The following is a 12,550-nucleotide window of genomic DNA, read 5'->3' as shown; positions in this document are numbered from 1 at the left end:
GTTAAATTGCGCGCCAAAATCGTTGATTGGTCGCGAACGGCAGGCGCGAGCAATCAGTGAAGCATGATTCAAATCCCATGCTAATTCTCAGTTGGACTGGGCCTGTCCCACCTCCGGCCGCGAATTGGCGTGGGATTTGAACCACACTTCGCTGATTGGTTGCTGCCGGCATGCCACGACCAATCAGAGACAGGCGCCATCTGGCCTGAAGCATGGTTCAAATTCTGCGCCAATTCACGACTACACCTGTCGCTGATTAGTTGCAGCCGCCACAACCAATCACCGAAACTGTGTTTAAATCCCGCACCAATGTCGGTGATCTACGTGGCATTGTGGCTGACAGAAAAGCGTTTATTAAACGGGACTGAACTACATGGCACTATGACTGACAGAAAATGTTCATTAAATGTGACTGAACTATGTGGCACTATGACTGACAGAAAATTTCCATTAAATGTGACTGAACTACATGGCACTATGACTGACAGAAAATGTTCATTAAACATGACTGTACTACGTGGCACTATGACTGACAAAAAGTGTTCAATAAACATGACTGAAATAAATTGCACTATGATTGACAGAAATGTTGATTAAACGTGACTGAACTACGTGGCACTATGACTGACAAAAAGTGATCATTAAACGTGACTGAAATACGTTGCCCTATGACTGACAGAAAATGTTGATTAAACGTGACTGAACTATGTGGTACTATGACTGACAGAAAATGTTCATTAAAAGTGACTAAACTATGTGGCACTATGTCTGACATAAAGTGTTCATTAAACGTGACTGAAATACGTTGCACTATGACTGACAGAAAATGTTAATTAAACGTGACTGAACTATGTGGCACTATGACTGACAGAAAGTGTTCATTAAACGTGACTGAAATACGTGGCACTATGACTGACAGAAAATGTTCATTAAATGTGACTGAACTACGTGGCACTATGACTGACAGAAAGTGTACACTTTCTCTCAGTCATAGTGCCACGTAGTTCAGTCACATTTAATGAACACTTTCTGTCAGTGACAGAAAATGTTCATTAAATTTGACTGAACTACGTAGCAACGTGACTGACCTGACAGAATTTATTCAGTAAACTTCAGTGAAATATGTCTCACAGTGAGTGGGGGTTAAATTGCGCGCCAATAACGCTGATTGTTCACGGCCAATGCATAGGCAGCATCAATAGTAAAAAGTTTGTCACATAGGTTTAAATCCCGCACCAATGTTGCTGATTGGTCGCGCCGGCTGGGCGCAACCAATCAGCGAAGTGTGATTTAAATTCCACGCCAATGTCGCTGATTGGTCGCGCCGGCTGGGTGCAAGTGATCAGGGAAGCGGGATTTAAATCCCGTGGCAATGTCGCGCTGACTTGAGGGGTTTAGAAGGGGCACTGAGTGCAGGGGAGTAGGGAGCAGCCATTTCGCAGCCGGACTGTGCAGGTCACTCCCAAGAGTGCATTGCGGTCTCGCGAGATGATGACGTAGCGGTCTCGTGAGACCGCACGTCATCATCTCAAGAGATCGCAATGCATGGACCCGAGCATCGTGAGGAGCAAGAAAGGCCTGGGCTGCATCCGGGGGCTGACAGAAGGTAAGTATATAATGATTTTTAATTTTTTTATTATTTTTAACATTAGATCTTTTTACTACTGATGCTGCATAGGCAGCGTCAATAGTAAAAAGTTGATCAGACAGGGTTAATGGCTGCATTAATGGAGTGCGTTACACCGCGGCATAACGCGGTCCATTAGCGCTGCCATTAACCCTGTGTGAGGGCTGACTGGAGGGGAGTATGGAGCAGGCACTGACTGCAGGGAGGAAGGAGCGGCCATGTTGCCGCCGGACTGCGCCCGTCGCTGATTCGTCGTGGCAATGGTCGTGGGCGTTTTGCCATGACCAATCAGCGACTTGGATTTCCATGACAGATAGAGACCTCGACCAATGAATATCCATGACAGACAGACAGAAGGACAGACAGAAAGATGGAAGTGACCCTTAGACAATTATATAGTAGATTCCTGGCAAAAGTTTTAATGTTATGACTGGTGTAGTTCATCTTGATTGTTGTTTACACAATCCTCCTATTCACACCCTGCAACATCTTAATTAAACTCATTACCTCTTCGTTGCCTTGGAAATTGTGCTCTAGATAATACATTCCCTCTATAACATATGGCCGTATATAAGCCAGATGATTTTGGTGGCAATGTTAGATATGCAGAAACCTAATGATTTTTGGGAGACCGACCTACTATATTACACATGTCACTCCATGGTAATATGATATTCCTGACGCCTTGCATTACGCACCTTTTTTCAAATACTGTGTCTACTTATGCCGAATTCTGCGAATGTATCTCTATTGTGGTAGTCCTGAAGAAGAAGTTTATATACTTTGAAATGTAGTCACAAATAATCCACTTATGCTTGGATTGACATTCTTCATCCTTCCTACATAGCACCACAGAATGAACTTACTTGTTTCTCCATTACATGCACTTTAATCCTCTCGTCTGTCTTCAGCAGCCTTAAGCATTATCAGTGGTTGTGTGCACACAACCCAACTAGGAGAGCGCCATCATGCCAGTCTTTCAACCTTGTTACCCGAACAAGACCCTATTTTGCACTTTGTGTCTTTCCAGTCTCCAATTTCTTTGACAATTAATAGCTATATTAACAGCTTCATACTCTTCCAAGGTGAATGTCACGAAAAAGAAAAGATTTTACAAGTCTGTATTTCCTGTTTTACTAAAAACTTTAAGTCTATAACAATGTATCATTTTTTACCAGCTGTTGGAGGTGTTGTATTTGTTTTGCTCTGAAAGTCAGATTACGGGATAACTAATGAGGTCGAATTGAGAAACTTGACAGTCCAAATAACGAGTGATCAGAGAAAAGAATTGCACACTTGTGAGCAACCATTTCTGTTTATTTTTCTGTGAATACTTCTTCTTTAACCATTTACAGACAATGTAATTCCCATTGAAACATGTCCAGCTGCCACCTCCTTCTGCAAACTTCTGTAAACTTGTTGTTATAACGTTTATTTATCATATACCCATAACAAAGTTTTCGCAAAATCTTAGAGCATTGCATATGAGATAAGAACATATTAGACCTTGTGTGAAAGCTTGAATTTGATTCTTTAAGACTTGTTATTACTTTTAAACAAAATGTAGATTAGAGAGGAAAAAACATTTATTCGTCTTTAGCAAAGTTGTTTTCTAACTTTGTACCAGACAATTTTCATTTTTAAATTGTCATATTTTCCTCTCCTTGTGCAAATAACTATATATATATATATATTTTATTTACTTTTTGCACTGACATACACATGTATATGAGGGCTTGTGTTTTAAGAAACAAGTTATAGTTTTGAATGATGCCACATAAAGTAAGGGAAAATTTACAAAATTCCTACTCCTTTGAAATGGTGAAAAAAAAGCAATTCTGCCTTTGTTTTTCAGGGTTTTATCTTTATAATGTTAATTGTGCAGTAAAAATTACCCGCAAACACGATTCTTCATCTCAACAGGATTGCCAACATATGGAGGCTTTATTTACTATTTTATTGGCTTAAAAGTCATTTATATTCTCTAAAAAGAAAAACTGGTTTGAATTACCATTTTTCACAACTTATAACTTATTTATTACAGTCAGTGAAGCTGTGTGGAGGCTTGATTTTTTATGTCTTGATTTAGTACTTTTTGCATAAAATTTAGGGGTACATACTATGTTTTGATTAGTTATTGCATCTTATTTACATCTTTGTGTTATTGTTGTGATAGGAAAAAAATCTGATTTTTTATATTTTTTTTGCCTCCTCACAGTGCTTACCAATCAATTCATTAACATATCTTTTGATAGATCAGACTTTTCTGGTTAAAGTGATGCCGAATATGTACATATTTTTATTATTAGATTTTTTATTGTTAATTTGGCAAGAGAAATTGATTCAAATATATATTTGTATTAATTTTTTTTATCATTAAACCTTTTTTTTAATGTCTTCACTTGTTAGTCCCTTAGCAGAAATAGGAGACATGCAACTTGTCAAAGTGGGAAGTATTTCCTTTAATTTGGCAACAAATTGGGCAGCTCTCAATATATTCTGATTGGTTGTGTGTTAGAATCATGCTATTACAGTTTTTATTTTAAACCCTACTCTTCTGACTACTCTCACCTTCTGTATTGTAATGTCCATCCAGCTCTTCTTAAACTTTGTTATTAAACCTTTAGCTTTTTTTGAAGGTGTGATCTATATCTATGTACGCTATAAATAAAGAACCCTCAAGAAATCAAATGATTGTTTATTCTTTCTCTTTGTAACATCTTTCATACAGAACAAGCAGTTCTAATGAGCAGTTTACTAAAAATCTAATAAATAAAAACAAAGTTTAATCAATGCATTCCCACAATTCATAAAGTCTTGGAAATATGTTTTTAAAGTTTCAATAACCTGATATTAATAAATCTACTAATGTGTTTAACTTGTGCATGATAAATCTTTTGCTAAAAACTAATTGCAATGTTGACATAAACTATCAAAGACTAAATTTAAATGTAATTCATCATTTTAACATTTAAAAATTGAAACTTAATAAACATTTGGTAATTAAAAATAAGAACTTTTTGAACACTCATTTTGTAAATTTACTTTAGCAGATTCTGCATTGTAGTCAGCCAAGATAATATGTTTTTGTCAATTATGAACATTTTGCCAAAGTCAAAATATATGGTAAAACATATGAAAATGCTCAAAATTTTTCAAGAACAAGTTAGAGTGTTAGAGGAACACTGCTGATATTTTGATGAAACGGAAATTACTCACACTTTACTTTTAATATTATTACACATTGCTTTTGTAGCACTATCATATTGTGCAGTGCTTTACAGACATCATTAGAACGATCCCCTATGGGACTCACACTCCAAATTCCCTTTGGTGTGTGGGAGGAGACTGAAAACCTGGGGGAAACCCACACAAACATGGGGATAGCATGCAAACTCCCTGCATATGTTGTCCTTGTTGGGATTTGATCTCACAACCCATGAACACAGTTTAACAGGCAGCTCTTCTGACCTGAACTTGGCAGCCTCATATACAGTGTCATGCTCGGGTCTGGAGAGCCTCTGGCCAGTCCATTCACTGCATTGTGATCCAGGTCCAATTTATACAGCCGTCTGACTGCATCCTTAATTGGGCTGTCGCCTTTCAGAAAGCTTCAGTCCATAAACATTATTAGCTTATATCCATCTAAATACCAGCAACATCACATTGACAGCAACATTGCCAATCATAGAGCTCAGCAGCTTGTACTGTCTATACTGGCAGTGCCTAGTGACTAGATGCAGCACTGATAATGCTGTCAATATGGCAGATAATGTGAGAGAAGAATGGAGCAAAGCATCCAAAGAGTAATGTAAAAAAAATAAAAGTTTATGACAAAAATATAGACGTAAAAAATATATCAGTACATGTAACATGTGTTGAAAACAGTAAAAGAGACATTGTAGAGATCATATCAGGTAGATAGTAGTATGTGCAGACCTGTTACATCAGGTAATCTACTATACAATTGTCTAAGGGTCACTTCCATCTGTCCTTCTGTCTGTCTGTCATGGATATTCATTTGTCGCGGACTCTGTCTGTCATGGAATTCCAAGTCGCTGATTGGTCACGGCAAAACAGCCATGACTAGGGTTGAGCGACTTTTACTTTTATAGGATCGGGTCGGGTTTCACGAAACCTGACTTTTTCAAAAGTCGGGTCGAGTGAAATCAGCCGATCCTATAAAAAAGTCGGGGTCGGGGTCGGCCGAAACTCGAAACCCAATGCAGTGCATTGGGTTTCCAATGGTTCCCAGGGTCTGAAGGAGAGGAAACTCTCCTTCAGGCCCTGCGATCCATATTTAAGTGTAAAATAAAGAATTAAAATAAAAAATATTGCTATACTTACCCTCGGACGCACCCTGGTACTAACCGGGAACCTTCCTTCCTTCGAATCAGCGCTTGCAGGACGTTGCGGTGACGTCGCGGCTTGTGATTGGTCGCGCAACCGCCCATGTGACCGCTCGGAAAGAAGCAGGGCGCGTCCGAGGGTGAGTATATTCCTATTAGGTATATACTCACCCTCGGACGCGCCCTGCTTCTTTCCGGCAGCCTTCCTTCCTAAGAATCAGCGCTTGCAGGACCTTGCGGTGACATCGCGGCTTGTGATTGGTCGCGCGAGCGGTCACATGGGCGGTCGCGTGACCAATCACAAGCCGCGACGTCACCGCAAGGTCCTGCAAGCGCTGATTCGAAGGAAGAAAGGCTGCCGGTTAGTACCAGGGCGCATCAGAGGGTAAGTATAGCGATATTTTTTTATTTTAATTCTTTACTTTACACTTAAATATGGATTCCGATACCGATTTCTGATATTGCAAACATATCGGAACTCGGGATCGGAATTCCGATACCAGATTCAGAAGATCACTGACTTCATGGCTGACCCCACACAGGGGTCGGGTCGGGTTTCATGAAACCCGACTTTGCCAAAAGTCGGCGACTTCTGAAAATGGCCGACCCGTTTCGCTCAACCCTAGCCATGACCAATCAACTGGCACAGTCCGGAAGAAAATGGCTGCTCCTTACTCCCCGCAGTCAGTGCCCGATGCCCGCATACTCCCCTCCAGTCACTGCTCACACAGGGTTAATGCCGGCGGCAATGGACCGCGTTATGCCAGGGGTAACGCACTCTGTAACCGCTGCAATTAACCCTGTGTGTCTCCAACTTTTTACTATTGATGCTGCCTATGCGGCATCAATAGTAAACAAATGTAATGTTAAAAATAATTTTTAAAAAACCCTGCTATTCTCACCCTCCGTAGTCCGCCAAGCCGCACGCGCCTGCCGCCATTTTCCGTTCTCGGCTATGCATTGCGAAATTACCCAGAAGACTTAGTGGTCTCGCGAGACCGCTAAGTCATCTGGGTAATTTCGTGATGCATCCTGTGAACGGAAGGTGGCGGCAGCTGTGTGCGTATCGCCGGAGCTTTGCTGGATCCCAGGGGTGAGTATATAACTATTTTTTATTTTAATTATTCTTTTAACAGGGATATGGGGCCCACACTGCTGTATACTACGTGGGCTGTGTTAGATACCGCGTGGCTGCTATATACTACATAGGCAGTGTTACATACTATGTGGGCAGTGTTATATACTACGTGGCTGTGCTATATACTACCTGGGCTATGTTCTATGCTGCGTGTTATATACTACGTGGCCACTGTTATAAACGGCGTGGGCAGTGTAATATACTACATGGCTGCTAAATACTGTGTGGGCAGTGTTATATACTACATGGCTGCTATATGGAGATGGAACAGGATCCTTGATGCAAACAACTGGCTAAGACGATGGTGCAGACAACAAGGATTCGGATTCCTGGACCACGGTGTGAATTACTTGTACGATGGACTCCTCGCCAGAGACGGACTACACCTCAACAAACCTGGGAAACACACATTCGCCAGAAGACTCGCTACACTCATCAGGAGGGCGTTAAACTAGAAGAAGAGGGGACGGGAAGAAAAACATTAGACTTGAACAAAGAAGACCCAGGAAAACATACTCAGAAGGGAGGTAAGAACATTTCTAAAACAATCCACAGCGAGGAGATTGGAACAAAACAAAATCCTCTAAACTGCATGCTCGCAAACGCCAGAAGCCTGACAAACAAGATGGAAGAACTAGAAGCAGAAATATCTACAGGTAACTTTGACATAGTGGGAATAACCGAGACATGGTTAGATGAAAGCTATGACTGGGCAGTTAACTTACAGGGTTACAGTCTGTTTAGAAAGGATCGTAAAAATCGGAGAGGAGGAGGGGTTTGTCTCTATGTAAAGTCTTGTCTAAAGTCCACTTTAAGGGAGGATATTAGCGAAGGAAATGAGGATGTCGAGTCCATATGGGTCGAAATTCATGGAGGGAAAAATGGTAACAAAATTCTCATTGGGGTCTGTTACAAACCCCCAAATATAACAGAAACCATGGAAAGTCTACTTCTAAAGCAGATAGATGAAGCTGCAACCCATAATGAGGTCCTGGTTATGGGGGACTTTAACTACCCGGATATTAACTGGGAAACAGAAACCTGTGAAACCCATAAAGGCAACAGGTTTCTGCTAATAACCAAGAAAAATTATCTTTCACAATTGGTGCAGAATCCAACCAGAGGAGCAGCACTTTTAGACCTAATACTATCTAATAGACCTGACAGAATAACAAATCTGCAGGTGGTCGGGCATCTAGGAAATAGCGACCACAATATTGTACAGTTTCACCTGTCTTTCACTAGGGGGACTTGTCAGGGAGTCACAAAAACACTGAACTTTAGGAAGGCAAAGTTTGACCAGCTTAGAGATGCCCTTAATCTGGTAGACTGGGACAATATCCTCAGAAATAAGAATACAGATAATAAATGGGAAATGTTTAAGAACATCCTAAATAGGCAGTGTAAGCGGTTTATACCTTGTGGGAATAAAAGGACTAGAAATAGGAAAAACCCAATGTGGCTAAACAAAGAAGTAAGACAGGCAATTAACAGTAAAAAGAAAGCATTTGCACTACTAAAGCAGGATGGCACCATTGAAGCTCTAAAAAACTATAGGGAGAAAAATACTTTATCTAAAAAACTAATTAAAGCTGCCAAAAAGGAAACAGAGAAGCACATTGCTAAGGAGAGTAAAACTAATCCCAAACTGTTCTTCAACTATATCAATAGTAAAAGAATAAAAACTGAAAATGTAGGCCCCTTAAAAAATAGTGAGGAAAGAATGGTTGTAGATGACGAGGAAAAAGCTAACATATTAAACACCTTCTTCTCCACGGTATTCACGGTGGAAAATGAAATGCTAGGTGAAATCCCAAGAAACAATGAAAACCCTATATTAAGGGTCACCAATCTTACCCAAGAAGAGGTGCGAAACCGGCTAAATAAGATTAAAATAGATAAATCTCCGGGTCCGGATGGCATACACCCACGAGTACTAAGAGAACTAAGTAATGTAATAGATAAACCATTATTTCTTATTTTTAGGGACTCTATAGCGACAGGGTCTGTTCCGCAGGACTGGCGCATAGCAAATGTGGTGCCAATATTCAAAAAGGGCTCTAAAAGTGAACCTGGAAATTATAGGCCAGTAAGTCTAACCTCTATTGTTGGTAAAATATTTGAAGGGTTTCTGAGGGATGTTATTCTGGATTATCTCAATGAGAATAACTGTTTAACTCCATATCAGCATGGGTTTATGAGAAATCGCTCCTGTCAAACCAATCTAATCAGTTTTTATGAAGAGGTAAGCTATAGGCTGGACCACGTTGAGTCATTGGACGTGGTATATCTCGATTTTTCCAAAGCGTTTGATACCGTGCCGCACAAGAGGTTGGTACACAAAATGAGAATGCTTGGTCTGGGGGAAAATGTGTGTAAATGGGTTAGTAACTGGCTAAGTGATAGAAAGCAGAGGGTGGTTATAAATGGTATAGTCTCTAACTGGGTCGCTGTGACCAGTGGGGTACCGCAGGGGTCAGTATTGGGACCTGTTCTCTTCAACATATTCATTAATGATCTGTAGAAGGTTTACACAGTAAAATATTGATATTTGCAGATGATACAAAACTATGTAAAGCAGTTAATACAAGAGAAGATAGTATTCTGCTACAGATGGATCTGGATAAGTTGGAAACTTGGGCTGAAAGGTGGCAGATGAGGTTTAACAATGATAAATGTAAGGTTATACACATGGGAAGAAGGAATCAATATCACCATTACACACTGAATGGGAAACCACTGGGTAAATCTGACAGGGAGAAGGACTTGGGGATCCTAGTTAATGATAAACTTACCTGGAGCAGCCAGTGCCAGGCAGCAGCTGCCAAGGCAAACAGGATCATGGGGTGCATTAAAAGAGGTCTGGATACACATGATGAGAGCATTATACTGCCTCTGTACAAATCCCTAGTTAGACCGCACATGAAGTACTGTGTCCAGTTTTGGGCACCGGTGCTCAGGAAGGATATAATGGAACTAGAGAGAGTACAAAGGAGGGCAACAAAATTAATAAAGGGGATGGGAGAACTACAATACCCAGATAGATTAGCGAAATTAGGATTATTTAGTCTAGAAAAAAGACGACTGAGGGGCGATCTAATAACCATGTATAAGTATATAAGGGGACAATACAAATATCTCGCTGAGGATCTGTTTATACCAAGGAAGGTGACGGGCACAAGGGGGCATTCATTGCGTCTGGAGGAGAGAAGGTTTTTCCACCAACATAGAAGAGGATTCTTTACTGTTAGGGCAGTGAGAATCTGGAATTGCTTGCCTGAGGAGGTGGTGATGGCGAACTCAGTCGAGGGGTTCAAGAGAGGCCTGGATGTCTTCCTGGAGCAGAACAATATTATATCATACAATTATTAGGTTCTGTAGAAGGACGTAGATCTGGGGATTGATTAGGATGGAATATAGGCTGAACTGGATGGACAAATGTCTTTTTTCGGCCTTACTAACTATGTTACTATGTTACTATGTTTATATACTGCATGGGCTGTACTATATATTTCGTGGCCAGTGTTATATACTGCGTGGCCAGTGTTATATACTATGTCGCCTGTGTTATATACTGCGTGGCTGCTATATACTGCGTGGGCTGTGTTACATAGTACATGGCTGTGTTATATACTGCATGTCCACTGTTATATATTGCGTGGCCTGTATTAATGCATCAGGTATTCTACAATATGTATGTATATAGCAGCCACATAGTATATAGCACAGGTCATGTGGTATTTGTCTGCTATATACTACATGGCTCCTATATACTACGTGGCCTGTGCTATATACTATGTGGCTGCTATATACATACATAAATACATATTCTAGAATACTCAATGCGTTACAATCGGTCCACCATCTAGTTACATAATAAAGTGCATAGTGCAACTTACAACCTGAGGGACAATCTGAGGCAGTGGGACAGTAAATTGTTTTTAACAGTGAAAGCAGTAACTGGAAGAAGTCCCATCCCAAACAAGTATGACCACCCGATGCCCTACTGGCTCTTACCCATAGTGAGATGTTTAGGATGACATGCCAAAAAGCCCCAACACACGTTTTGCGTTGGTTTTCTCAAGAGGCTATGCCAGTGTTACAGACAAACGACAGAGAGCGGGACATCCAGTGTTCCCTTAGTCAAGTGTTTTAAACATATATTTTTACATGATCTATATGTTCTAAATAAATCAATGAAGGGAAACAAAGTCCTTGATTGATCAAAGTGTTTACAACAGTGTTTTCAGGCTAGTTTCGGTCTTTTCTTCAAAATGGATGGATCTGGGGAGGAGCTAGGAAGGAACTGGGCAAACTGAGCATGGCTATACCAACCTTTCAAATACCTCAAAAGTGCCAGAATTTCTTACTCCAGAAATGGTACCACATTCCTCAACTGGAGTAACATTTCTGGTGATGTCCATGAAGACACACACCACTGATAATATGCACCAAATTCATTATATGCACCAAATTCATTACGTGAAATGTGCCTCTTTTGCCTTTCATTAAGACTGTCATATCAAATGGAATGAATCAGGGCCATAATGCTTTCTCTTGTAGTTGTAGTGGATGTGCTGGCTTCACTTACAGATTAGATTTTAATAAATAAATCAAACAAAAGTATCATGAAACATATATACTTTATACATTTTAAAGCTGGTTATCTTCACATATCTTGAGATACATTGAGCCACAAATAAAGGATTGAAAGGGCAAATATGTAAGTAAAAAAAGAGACACTGTTAGGGTATGCGCACACATTGAGTATTTGTTGCAGATATTTTTCTGCACCAAATACCAAATTGTTGGCAGGAAACTTCACTTCTTTTTTAGCATTTTTAAAGCATGCTTTCTTTGCATTTTTTCTTCATTTATGATGCATATACTGTAAAAGAATTGACATGATGCATATTGGAAATAATTATTTGATTATTAAAATCTGCAATTAATAAATAATCGGCATGTACATGACATTTCAAGACTTTCATTCACTTTGCTGGTACTAGAAAATCACAGTGTTTTTTCGAATGAAAATGTGTGGAAAAAAGCATAGAGCAAAAATTCAACTTTTGAACAAGCTGTTATATAGCATTTGTTCCAATATTGAACAGAATTCAAACATCATTATTACTGTAGTCGTGAAAAGTCTAAATGATATGCTAAGAGGAAAAGTACCAAGTTTGTGTGACACCCCAGGGTCCTGGTTGTCACAGTGCCATTGCTTTCCTCATGGGGAGAGTGATGGAAGCGAAGGAGGTTCTTCTCTATCAGGTATACACAAGCATACAACATGTTCACACTCCTGGCCAGAAGGGGGAGCTCTGAACCCGGTTTTCAGGGGAACTTCCCTCTATATATATATATATATATATATATTCTGGTCTGGAGGGAAAGTCGGTCAGTGAGTCAGAGATTGCTAGAGAGGAGCTTGTC

Source organism: Ranitomeya imitator, chromosome 2 (genome assembly GCF_032444005.1).
Source record: "Ranitomeya imitator isolate aRanImi1 chromosome 2, aRanImi1.pri, whole genome shotgun sequence".
Lineage (NCBI taxonomy): Eukaryota > Metazoa > Chordata > Amphibia > Anura > Dendrobatidae > Ranitomeya > Ranitomeya imitator.
Note: the sequence above shows the minus strand (reverse complement) of the source record.